Source organism: Dendrobates tinctorius, unplaced genomic scaffold, assembly GCF_039654945.1.
Source record: "Dendrobates tinctorius isolate UK_male_01 unplaced genomic scaffold, ASM3965494v1 ptg000177l, whole genome shotgun sequence".
NCBI classification, from domain to species: domain Eukaryota; kingdom Metazoa; phylum Chordata; class Amphibia; order Anura; family Dendrobatidae; genus Dendrobates; species Dendrobates tinctorius.
This window is the reverse complement of record NW_027361844.1, coordinates 20,247,623-20,261,069: the sequence shown is the minus strand read 5'-3', so window position 1 is coordinate 20,261,069 and position 13,447 is coordinate 20,247,623. Positions and strand designations below refer to the sequence as shown.

General features: G+C 43.9%; 1 protein-coding gene across 1 annotated transcript in view; it reads right to left on the bottom strand.

The window, feature by feature from the left end:
• The window catches only part of SLX9 (SLX9 ribosome biogenesis factor), a 155,049-nt gene that overhangs the window by 18,270 nt on the left and 123,332 nt on the right, over nt 1–13,447 (bottom strand). The window lies entirely within an intron of this gene.

Here is a 13,447-nt window from a genome sequence, read left to right as displayed (position 1 = left end):
ATATTTCTGTGGTATCCTCTTGACATTTTTCCAATTCACACCTTTATCTATGTTTCTATTATACTTTGGTGCAAAAAATGGCATCACTAGAAAAATGTAAAGGAAACCTGTCACCAGATTTTTGCCACCTAATATAAGAGGAACATAATGTAGGGGCAGAAAATCTGATTCCAGTGATGTGTCACTTACTGGGTTGAATGCTGCAGTATTAATAAAAAAAAAAAAAAATTACCATTTTATCAGGAGGAGAGATCATCACTAGAGGCCAAGTAAACCTGCTGCCAGGTAATTCTCCATATTCATGAGCTATACACATTGCTCAAAAAATAAAGGGAACACTTAATCAACAGAATATAACTCCAAGTAAATCAAACTTATGTGAGATCATACTGTCCACTTAGGAAGCAACACTGATTGACAATCAATTTCACATGCTGTTGTGCAAATGGAATAGACAACAGATGGAAATTATTGGCAATTATCAAGACACCCTCAATAAAGGAGTGGTTCTGCAGGTGGGGACCACAGACCACATCTCAGTACCAATGCTTTTTGGCTGATGTTTTGGTCACTTTTGAATGTTGGTTGTGCTATGGTAGCATGAGACGTACTCTACAAGCCACACAAGTGGCTCCGGTAGTGCAGCTCATCCAGGATGGCACATCAATGTGAGCTGTGGCAAGGAGGTTTGCTGTGTCTGTCAGCGTAGTGTCCAGAGGCTGGTGGCGCTATCAGGAGACAGGCCAGTACACCAGGAGACGTGGAGGGGGTCATAGGAGGTAACAACCCAGCAGGACCACTACTTCAACGGCACAACCCCCATCTGTGGACATCGGGCCCTCAGGCCATCCTCATGGAGTCGGTTTCAAACCGTTTGTGCAGACACATGAACATTTGTGGTCTGCTGGAGGTCATTTTGCAGGGTTCCGGCAGTGCGTCTCCTATTCCTCCTTGCAGAAAGGCGGAGGTAACAGTACTGCTGCTGGGTTGTTGCCCTCCTATGGCTCTCTCTAAATCTCCTGGTGTACTGGCCAGTCTCCTGGTAGCTCCTCTGGACACTATGCTGAAAGACACAGCAAACCTTCTTGCCACAGCACGCACTGATGTGCCATCCTGGGTGAGCTGCACTACCTGAGCCACTTGTGTGGGTGGTAGAGTCCATCTCATGCTACCACGACTGTGAAAGCTCAACCAACATTCAAACGTGACCAAAACATCAGCCAGAAAGCATAGGTACTGAGATGTGGTCTGTGGTCCCCACCTGCAGAACCACTCCTTCATTTGAGGGTGTCTTGATAATTGCCAATAATTTCCATCTGTTGTCTATTCCATTTGCACAACAGCATGTGAAATTGATTGTCAATCAGTGTTGCTTCCTAAGTGGACAGTTTGATTTCACAGAAGTTTGATTTACTGGGAGTTATATTCTGTTGTTTAAGTGTTCCCTTTATTTTTTTGAGCAGTGTATAACCCCACCCCCACAAGAGCTGTTTTCTGCCTATGTACAGTGTACGCAGAAAGCAGTCAGTGATGTGGGCGGAGTTATACAGAGCTCAGCATACAGAGCATTGGCAGATCTACAGAAGAGAAAACAGGGATTTCATCATAACTAGAGCAAACAACCCAGTAAGTGATACATTAACAGAATCAGGGTCTCTGCCTTTACATCGTGCTACTCTTAGATTGGGTAGCAAAAACTGGTGATAAATTCACATAAAAAGGAGCGAAAACCTGAAGAAATGGCATCTAAACGATCTATAGCGAAACTTTAAAGTCATCGGGGTAAACAAAAAAAAACCCACTTTTTTCTTTGTGAGAAAGTCTCAATCTGTCTTACTTGAAAAGCATATGGTGAAGAAATCTTAACAGATCCACATCAGAAAACATTGGGTCTTCGCTATGAAATGAGCGCGACTGCATAGATAGGTAGTTAGTCGGATGTAGAACTAAACGCAGAATGAATCAGATGTACGAAAAATCTTGACGGGAACAGAGCTTTGACAGCAGACAAGACTGAGCTGGCTCTATTCTCTGGGGCTTTCCAGCAGATAAGTGCAGCGGATGACTTAATTATTGTAAATGAATGCCAGTATTAAGCAGGTTGTGACGCCCACCACACCTTGCATGTTGCTATGGAGCTGAAATTAAAATAACACTTTTACTTATGCATTTATTCAACACTAGTGAAGAAAATACGGAATTGTCAACAGATCAGAGAAGGCTTGATACATATATATTTTTATTAAAAAAAAACAAAAAAAAAAACAACGCCATGATTTACTATTGCGGTGACAATAGATCTACCCCCCCCCCCCCACTTTTCATGAACTCATATGAACTTTTTTGTTCAGAAATGAACATGAAAAAACGTTTTTCACTAAATAATTTGATCAAATTGCCTTTTAAAAAAAAAAAAAAAAAAAGTTTTATGTTTCCAGATATGTCTTGCATCGGTGGCCTAACACCTTGCATGGTGGAAGCAAGGCTGAACTTTGGGATTCTGAAAAAAGCAGCAAGAAAAGCATAAAAACACCCAGCAAAATCAGCTTTTTTTTTTTTTTTTTTTTTTACAGACAAAAGATGAAATTTTGGCTGCAGAAAAAAAAGAACAGCAAATGTATATTACACACCATTGGGATCCGGCAGGCTACAGAGCCAGACAAATATTAGTCTTGACCTGGTAATTTTTAGGCTTTTTGACGCTGGCGGCTGATTATCCGATTGTGTCTGTACAGAGAGCCTTATATGGCTGCAATGTCGGGCTGCGTTCACACTGTTTTCTTTGAGGTGTTCAAAACAGTTTCCAGAAAAGAAATATCATATGAAATGATACTTCTTGGATATCGGTCAGACGCCTCTCACAGCCAAACCAGATCTCACACTTTGCACTGATGAGGGGCAGTACCCCGAAACACAGTGTCTGCAAATTGAGATTCAGGCTTGGCTTTTATCCTAAGTCATGTAACAAGGCTCGATAAAGGGTCGATATTGACTTTTAGGATTGCTTCTTCCAATAGGTGGCGCTAGAGATCTAGTCCTCTACCTCTCTGAAGAGACAATTTGCATAATTAGCAGAAAAGAAAAACTATTTAAAAAAATAGCATTTTCTAGTTTGGAGCAGACTCCATCAAGATCCACTTCAAAGAGGTGACACACATTTTCCTCATGAGACGTTTTTTCAAAATCTATTCAGGTAAAAAGGCAAAAAACTTCTTAAGTCGACAGCAGAGTGGATGGGCCATGGAAATGAACAGAGGCTTTCGAAATTTTGGAGCCCATCTGCTCAAAAAACTCCTTAGAAGACTCTGACCATCGGTTGCGAGGCCACATTTTGTGCTTTCCGAGGCCATCCTCGATATTGCCGGCTGTGGACAGAACCCTGTAATCTTGTCAGCTCAGTTGCCAGCACAAACACATGTCCGATACTCCCCCAGCTCGCGATAAGCGGCCCTGCTGACAACAAGCTCAGTGTGGGAGGTTAGGAATAAAGAAGAGCTCTTATTACTGAGTCAGCTGATTTTCTTGCAAATTTGCAAAATGTGCATATGGCCTCACGCTGGTTATATTATCGAGTGTAAATTCAGCCCCAGGAGCATGAACCACTGGAGACGACGGAGAGCGCACAACAGGAAAGAAAACGGATATTGAAGAAAAATAAAGTGTGAACGGGTGTGAGGAGTGACGGGAGCGCACAAATAAGCAGCTATTTCAATCTTTAATCTAAAATTCTGCAATAAAAAAAAAACAGTTTGTGTAACATGCAATACAAAACCTGGTGCTAAGTGTCTTCGTTGTGCTCGAACAATATGTTCGAATACCCGCACCTGCATGTGTTGGGGCTGTTTGACAGCCCCAACACATGCAGGGATTGCCTAACAAACAGGGAATTCCTCCATGTGTTGTGGCTGTCTAACAGCCGCGAGACCTGCAGCCGCGGGGACTCGAACATAGTATTCGGGCACGCCGAAGACACTCAGCACCAGAGCATGACAACACCTTATCCCAGCACGTTTGTTGTCAGTATTGAACTCCATAATAAATGACTGTAAATTGAAAGCATAGCATTGATTGAGATAAGATATAATAAACTTAACTGAATCCATAAGGTAGGGTGTGAATAAATATCTCAAAATCCCTCAAAACAAGTCAAAATAAACATATCGTATGAAAAGGCCTTGAACAATGCCAAAGGCGAAACATAGGTTGGGAGTCATGGGTTCCACATCTTTTGGTTGGTTCCCTTTTATATGTACTGTCTTTATTAAGTCTCATATGTTAATAAAATTGAATTTACAGTGGGTACAGAAAGTATTCAGACCCTAAATTTTTCACTCTTTGTTTCATTGCAGCAGTTTGGTAAATTCAGAAAAGCTCATTTTTTTTCTCATTAATGTACACTCTGCACCCCATCTTGACTGAAAAAAACAAAACAAAAAACATTAATGTAGAAATTTTTGCAAATTTATTAAAGAAAAACCAAAATATCACATGGTCATAAGTATTCAGACCCTTTCCTCAGTCACTCATATTTAAGTCACATGCTGCCCATTTCCTTGTGATCCTCCTTGAGATGGTTCTACTCCTTCATTGGAGTCCAGCTGTGTTTAATTAAACTGATAGGACTTGATTTGTAAAGGCACATACCTGTCTATAAAAGACCTCACAGCTCACAGTGCATGTCAGACCAAATGAGAATCATGAGGTCAAAGGAACTGCCCAAGGAGCGCAGAGAGAGAATTGTGGCAAGGCATAGATCTGTCCAAGGTTACAAAAGAATTTCTGCAGTACTCAAGGTTCCTAAGAGCACAGTGGCCTCCATAATCCTTAAATGGAAGTAGTTTGGGACCACCAGAAGTCTTCTTAGACCTGGCTGTCCAGCCAAACTGAGCAATCATGGGAGAAGAGTCTTGGTGAGAGAGGTAAAGAAGTACCCCAAGATCACTGTGGCTGAGCTCCACAGATGCTGTAGGGAGATGGGAGAAAGTTCCACAAAGTCAACTATCACCGCAGCCCTCCACCAGTTGGGCCTTTATGGCAGAGTGGCCCGACGGAAGCATTTCCTCAGTGCAAGACATATGAAAGCCCGCAGAGGGTTTTCAAAAAAAAAAAAAAAAAAAAAACACATGAAGGACTCACAGACTATGAGAAATAAGATTCTCTGGTCTGATGAGACGAAGATAGAACTTTGTGGTGATAATTCTAAGCGGTATGTGTGGAGAAAACCAGGCACTGCTCATCACCTGCAGAATACAATCCCAACAGTGAAACATGGTGGTGGCAGCATCACGCTATGGGAGAGTTTTTCAGCTGCAGGAACAGGATGACTGGTTGCAACTCAAGGAAACATGAATGCGGCCAAGTACAGAGGGATCCTGGATGAAAACCTCTTCCAGAGTGCTCTGGACCTCAGACTTGGCCGTAGGTTCACCTTCCATCAAGACAATGACCCTAAGCACACAGCTAAAATAACAAAGGAGTGGCTTCAGAACAACTCTGTGACCATTCTTGACTGGCCCAGCCAGAGCCCTGACCTAAACCCAATTGAGCATCTCTGGAGAGACCCGAAAATGGCTGTCCACTACCATTCACCATCCAACCTGACAGAACTGGAGAGGATCTACAAAGAAAAATGGCAGAGGATCCCCAAATCCAGGTGTGAAAAACTTGCATGATTCCCAAGAAGACTAATGGCTGTACTAGCTCAAAAGGGGTGCTTCTACCCAATACTGAGCAAAGGGTCTGAATACTTATGACCATGTGATATTTCAGTATTTATTTTTTTAATAAATTTGCAAAATTTTCTACATTTCTGTTTTTTTCAGTCAAGATGGGGTGCAGAGTGTACATTAATGAGAAAAAAATGAACTTTTTTGAATTTACCAAATGGCTGCAATGAAACAAAGAGTGAAAAATGTAAAGGGGTCTGAATACTTTCCGTACCCACTGTATAGTTATTCCTTGAGAGTAGGTTCCTATCACTTAGAATATCCACTAAACTCTTATGCTTATGATTCAGTGTTTTTTGTAGGTTTAAACAATACGCTTCAGCAGCAGTCAGTTCAATAAAAAGTAAATTGGTACGATTGTACATAAAATAACTGAAAAAGAGTCAAATATATGGGAGATTAAAAGGGTATTCTCATCTCCAAGATCCTATCGCCTATCCCAATATGTAGTAGGTGTAATAACAAAAATATTAGCAAATACCTCCAATTAGAGATGTACTATAGTTTGCCTGATTCCCTATGTCTCTTTCCTCATGTGCTGGCATTGTAGGACTTCAGGTTCTTTTTAATTTTTTTTTACTAATTAAATTAAACAAACTGCGTAAGTTAAAATATTTTATGAGTCCAGATAAAGTGTGAGAGCTCGGTATATTATCCAGTCTCTGCTCTCCCAGCATGACTGACACCTGCATATTGTACTGTGCAGTGTGAGATCTCAGCAACAGCCGGTGAGGAGGGACACTGAGGAGTTGTCATTCAGGCATTATACAGCCAATCTAACATTGATGGATTTATAAAACAATTACACCGGCCTCAAAAGGTCTAAGAGACCTATGTATATGATAGTGTAAATACCCAGTCATACAGTATATACTCTGTGGTGTCAATTCCCATAAAGTCCCAAATTGCCTGTGGAAATGACAGCAGCACAACGACTGTGGGTCAAGACCTTCATGAAATGAATTTCTATGGTCAAGATGATGCACAAAAGCCTAAAATCACCATGTGATAGGAATAGTGTTAGCCGAAGTAGGGTGGCGCTCACTAGACTCTGGAGTGATAAGTGAGGCTAAGGATACTTTCACACATCCGGTGTGTGGGGTCCGGCGGCGTGCGGCGAAAAGTCGGGCCGCCGGATCCGGCCTGCAGCCGTGACACCGGATGTGTGCGCGGAGAGAGATACGGCTCAGACATTATTTAAAAGAGCCGCAGGACGAGGTGGACAGAGGCAGCCGATGAGAGACAGCTGCTGAAAGGGAGGTGAGGGGAGGGGAGGAGAGGATAGGAGAGGGGAGGGGAGGGGAGGGGAGGGGAGAGGGGGGTGGAGAGAGACATGGGGGGTTAACACTTAGTGTCCAGGCGAGAGAATCTCTCTCTCTTGCCGGGCACTTGTGGGGTTAACCCCACAGAGAGATCTCTCTCTCTCTCACCCAGACACTGTGAGTGTTCACCCCACAAGTGCCCGGCGAGAGAGATCTCTCACAAGTGTCCGAGTGACAGAGAGAGATCTCTCTCTCGCCGGGCACTTGTGGGGTTAACATTCACAGAGTCCGGGCATGCGATGTGGATAAAGCCGGTCCGGCGCTGACAAAAAACGTTGCAGGGAACGTTTTTTGCAGATCCCGGACGGCTAATTTATGCCGTGTCCGGCAACAACCGGACACGACGCATAACCATCCGGCACGATGCAGCAACCATGAAAGCTTATGGGACAAAACCGGATCCGGTGCTGGATCCGGTTATTAAAAATTTCGCCGCATCGTGCCGGATTACAAAAACCGGATGTGTGAAAGAGGCCTTAGTATGATGGGCACAAAAATCTACTAGAATGGATATTACCTACTGTAAATGTTGAATTTTGGTAGAGGAGAGATAATGTATTGAGCTGCTGATTTTAGTAATGTGTCATTTATTAGTCTGTGTGCTGTTTCAATATAATGAGTGTTTTATCAGCAGAAAATCAACACAGCTGGAATAGGTAGCAGCGTGCCTGCTGGTCCAACCACTCCTCCAGCACTGATTCGCAAGTTAGTGTCAACATACAATGTACTCAGAAAGCTGTGGTGTGGCCAGGGGCAGCATTCTACATCTAAGCACTCTGATTGTATCACAACTGCTGCACCCAGTAAAGTGAAACACTGCTGAAATCAGGGTCTCTGCATTATGCTGCTCTTAGATGAGTTACCAAAAACATGGTAACAGATTCCCTTTACAGAAGCCCTCCTCCTCCTCCTCCTCCCATAAATCTTCTTAATATATTGCAGTCATCATGTTACCGTATATATCACTGTGTACTTACAATTGCTCATTTTGCCCTTTTAACCAGTTAATTCTTCTCTTTTCCATTAGGTCTATGACATGTCGTGATTAAAAACACACTAGCTGAATACTTCTAAGCTCTATGTAGAAACAGGAGGTCAATTTTCTCTGCACAAGTCATTGCAAAAGTCCCTGGCAGGAGGAGAAAGGAGCAACTGGGTCAGGAGTTGAAGAGGAGGATGATAAATGCAGGGACAAGAGACTTCCTGTTTCTACATAGAGCAGAGAAAAGCAGAAGAATTTACTAGGTATAAGGCCGAGTTCACACGAGGCGTTTTTTTCGCGTTTCCACGGCGGTTTTAACCGCGCGATTTTGCCGCGAAAAATAAGCATCCCATGCATTCCTATGGGATTCCGCAATGCTGTGGTTTTTACCGCGGCGGAATCGCTTCGCGGTAAAAACCGCAGCATGCTCATTAATTTGCAGAATCGCGGCGATCCCGCACCCATAGGAATGCATTGTTCCGCTTACTTCCCGCATGTGGCTGTGCACACCATGCGGAAAGTAAGCAGAACATTTGCGGATGGTACCAACGGTCCGGAGGAGAGGAGACTGTCCTCTGGGCTTTGGGTACCATATCCCTGTAAAAAAATAGAATTTAAAAATAAAAAATATTGTTATTCTCACCCTCCGACGTCCCGCGCAGCCTTCCCGCTTCTCTTCACGCTCTCGTTCCCAGTAGTCCTTTGAGAGAATGCCCGCGATGGCGTCCGTTCTCGCGGGATCGTGAAGTCTCGCGGTCATTCGCGCGACGTCATAGCGAATTACCGCGAGACATGGCGATCCCGCGAGAACGGACGTCATCGCAGGCATTTTCGCAAAGGATTACTGGGAACGGATGCGCGGGACGTCGGAAGGTAAGAATAACACCATTTTTTATTTTTTTTTACATCATATCTTTTACTACTGATGCTGCATAGGCGGCCTCAGTAGTAAAAAGTTGGTCACACTTGTCAAACACTATGTTTGACGAGTGTGACCAACCTGTCAATCAGTTCTCCAAGCGATGCTACAGATCACTTGGAAAACGCTAGCATTCTGCAAGCTAAATACGCTGGCAAAATGCTAGTTTTTCCGTGGGAAAATCGTGGGAATTTAAAATGCGATTTTCCCGCGGACAGGAATTCCGGAATTCTCGCGGTAATTTCCGCGAGAGTTCCGGTACATGTGCACTTAGCCTAAAGGGAAAATGAGCAATGGTAAGTGCACAGTGCTAAATAATATGATGATTGCAATATCTTAAGAGGATAAACACTTTGATGGGAGGAGGAGGAGTGTTTCTATAAGGAGTGGGATTATGCATCTTATGTCCAGTGACGTGTAAGATAAAGTCCCACAAATTGTAGGATTCCAACTTTGTGGCAAAAGTTTGAGTAAAGCCTGCACCTGTTCCAGCATGTATACGCAACGCAAGGTCTATGAAAGCATAGTTGGACAAGCTTTTGGAAGAACTCAAGTGGCTGCACAGAACCTACAGATTTTATTTTCCTAAAAATCTACAATTTCTCCAATTTAATAGAATAATTCAGGGAGAATAAACCAAAGTGTAATTAACGACCTTAATTACCTTGTATTTCATTCAGAATATGTAAGCTCTGTATAAGTAATACAGCAAGTATCTTAAAAATCACAAAGGTTGCTTATATATGCCGTGCCACGTGAGTAAATATTAAAGCCAAAACACCAAAATTAACAAAACAATGCCAAAATAAATCTCCTAATCCCTTAGCATGCCAAACGGATCTAAACCAGACCCTTTACACGTCACAGGGTCACTTAATCCTCTGTTCTCACAGCAGCACATCTGTCCACTATCCATCACTGGAAGGTCATACAGTGATGTGCCCCAGAAAGAAGCCGGGACTCTATGTATGTGGCTCATTCTGTGTTACAGAAAGTGTTACCACCTCATGTACTATTATGTAAGGCAAGGAGTGTACACGCACCTCACTTATACACAAGGGAGGGCATTTCCTTTACATTTATGACTGATTTTCTATATTTTATTTATTTTCCTCGCTTATATAATGCTAATAATTTCCACAGCCCTTCACACACATCATCGCTGTCCCCACTGAGGCTCACAATCTAGATTCCCTATCAGTATGTCTTTGTAGTGTGGGAGGAAATCAGAGAACCCGGAGGAAACCCACGCAAAAACTGGGAGAACATAGAAACTCCTTGTAGATGTTAGATAAGGAGCTGCACAGACCGGGGATCTGAACCTCATATGGTCACTGAATGGCAGGATTATTGATTAAAATGCTCTTTGCATCAGGGCTGTGGAGTCGGTGTACATATTGGAGGAATCCGTATAAAATGGATCGACTCCATCTCCTAAAATATATAATAAATTGGGTACAGTAGTACAATGCAGGATGTGCGGTAAATGTTTTTAGAATAATTTGGGAAAGTGATAAAAAATGTCCGATAAATGTCTGTTCTGTTCCTGATCTAAGAATCTGGGCAGTTAGAGGAGCTGAATCTGTGCTGCACTTTATGCACATGCTCAGTAGTGACCAGTGCTGTGGGCTCGTAGATGAGATGAATCTGTGCTGCACTTTATGTACATGCTCAGTAGTGACCAGTGCTGTGGGGTCATAGATGAGATGAATCTGTGCTGCACTTTATGTACATGCTGAGTAGTGACCAGTGCTGTGAGGTGATAGACGAGATTAATCTGTGCTGCACTTTATGTACATGCTCAGTAGTGACCAGTGTTGTGGGGTCGTAGATGAGATAAATCTGTGCTGCACTTTATGCACATGCTCAGTAGTTACCAGTGCTGTGGGGTCATAGATGAGATGAATCTGTGCTGCACTTTATGCACATGATCAGTAGTGACCAGTACTGTGGAGTCGTAGATGAGATCAATCTGTGCTGCACTTTATGCACATGCTCAGTAGTGACCAGTGCTGTGGAGTCGTAGATTGAGATGAATCTGTGCTGCACTTTATGCACATGCTCAGTAGTGACCAGTGCTGGGGAGATGTAGATGAGATGAATCTGTGCTGCACTTTATGCACATGCACAGTAGTGACCAGTGCTGTGGGGTCATAGATGAGATGAATCTGTGCTGCACTTTATGCACATGATCAGTAGTGACCAGTGCTGTGGAGTCGTAGATGAGATCAATCTGTGCTGCACTTTATGCACATGATCAGTAGTGACCAGTGCTGTGGAGTTGTAGATTGAGATGAATCTGTGCTGCACTTTATGCACATGCTCAGTAGTGACCAGTGCTGGGGAGATGTAGATGAGATGAATCTGTGCTGCACTTTATGCACATGCACAGTAGTGACCAGTGCAGTGAGGTCATAGATGAGATAAATCTGTGCTGCACTTTATGCACATGCTCAGTAGTGACCAGTGCTGGGGAGATGTAGATGAGATGAATCTGTGCTGCACTTTATGCACATGCTCAGTAGTGACCAGTGCTGTGGGATCATAGATGAGATGAATCTGTGCTGCACTTTATGCACATGCTCAGTAGTGACCAGTGCTGTGGGGTCGTAGATGAGATGAATCTGTGCTGCACTTTATGCGCATGCTCAGTAGTGACAAGTGCTGTGGAGTCGTAGATGAGATGAATCTGTGCTGCACTTTATGCACATGCTCAGTAGTGACCAGTGCTGTGGGTTCGTAGATGAGATGAATCTGTGCTGCACTTTATGCACATTCTCAGTAGTGACCAGTGCTGTGGGGTCGTAGATGAGATGAATCTGTGCTGCACTTTATGCACATGCTCAGTAGTGACCAGTGCTGGGGAGATGTAGATGAGATGAATCTGTGCTGCACTTTATGCACATGCATAGTAGTGACCAGTGCTGTGGGGTCATAGATGAGATGAATCTGTGATGCACTTCATGCACATGCTCAGTAGTGACCAGTGCTGTGGGATCATAGATGAGATGAATCTGTGCTGCACTTTATGCACATGCTCAGTAGTGACCAGTGCTGTGGGGTCGTAGATGAGATGAATCTGTGCTGCACTTTATGCGCATGCTCAGTAGTGACAAGTACTGTGGAGTCGTAGATGAGATGAATCTGTGCTGCACTTTATGCACATGCTCAGTAGTGACCAGTGCTGTGGGTTCGTAGATGAGATGAATCTGTGCTGCACTTTATGCACATTCTCAGTAGTGACCAGTGCTGTGGGGTCGTAGATGAGATGAATCTGTGCGGCACTTTATGCACATGCATAGCAGTGACCAGTGCTGTGGGGTCATAGATGAGATGAATCTGTGCTGCACTTTATGCACATGCTCAGTAATGACCAGTGCTGTAGGGTCATAGATGAGATGAATCTGTGCTGCACTTTATGCACATGCTCAGTAGTGACCAGTGCTGTGGAGTCAGAAGTCAGGGAAATTGAGGAATCGGTGGTTTAGCTGACTGAGATAAAAAGGACGGTTTCACACATCTGTGTTTAGTGGTCCGAGTACAGACTGTGATTTATGGAGTCCCCTGATCCGAACTTTGTCTCTTTTTTTTTTTTTTATTATGAGGCTATAATAATCAGGTCAGGAGACCTGCAGCCATTCCATAATTCATGGTCCGCATTCGGACTCCCAAGCAAAGATGTGTTTGACCGTGGGAATCAGTGTGTCTATGTTCCACTTTTCACCCCTTTATTAGCTTATTGTGTGGATTACAAGTTTAAAGGGAATCAGACACCCATTTTTACCACTATAAGCTGCAGCCACGGCCATCAGGGGCTTATCTACAGCATTCTGTAATGCTGTAGATAAGCCCCCGATGTAACCTGAAAGAGAAGAAAAACGAGTTAGATTATACTCACCCGGGGAGGCGGTCGGGTCTGATGGTTGTCGCGGTCTGGGTCCGGCGCCTCCCATCTTCTAGCGATGACGTCCTCCTTCTTGCTTCTGTCGCGGCTCCTGTTCAGGGCAGAGTAGAGCAGAGTACTGCAGTGCATAGGTGCCGGATCTCTCCGACCTTTCCTGGCGCCTGTGCACTGCAGTACTCTGCTCTGCCCTGAACAGGAGCCGCGACAGAAGCAAGAAGGAGGACGTCATCATTAGAAGATGGGAGGCACCGGACCCAGACCGCGACAACCATCAGACCCGACCGCCTCCCCGGGTGAGTATAATCTAACTTGTTTTTCTTCTCTTTCAGGTTACATCGGGGGCTTATCTACGGCATTACAGAATGCTGTAGTTAAGCCCCTGAAGGCGGTAGCCGCAGCTGATTGGGGAAAAAATAGGTGACTGATTCCCTTTAAAGGGATATTTCAGCTGACAACACGCATCACTTGCTGTGCATTGGAAATGAATTCTGGATCAATGTGGACTCAACCATTGGGACTCCGATAAATACAAAATCAGGGGACCCTTTAACTGGTGTGCAGATTTTGAAGCCGATTGGCGGACAAGCGTGCACC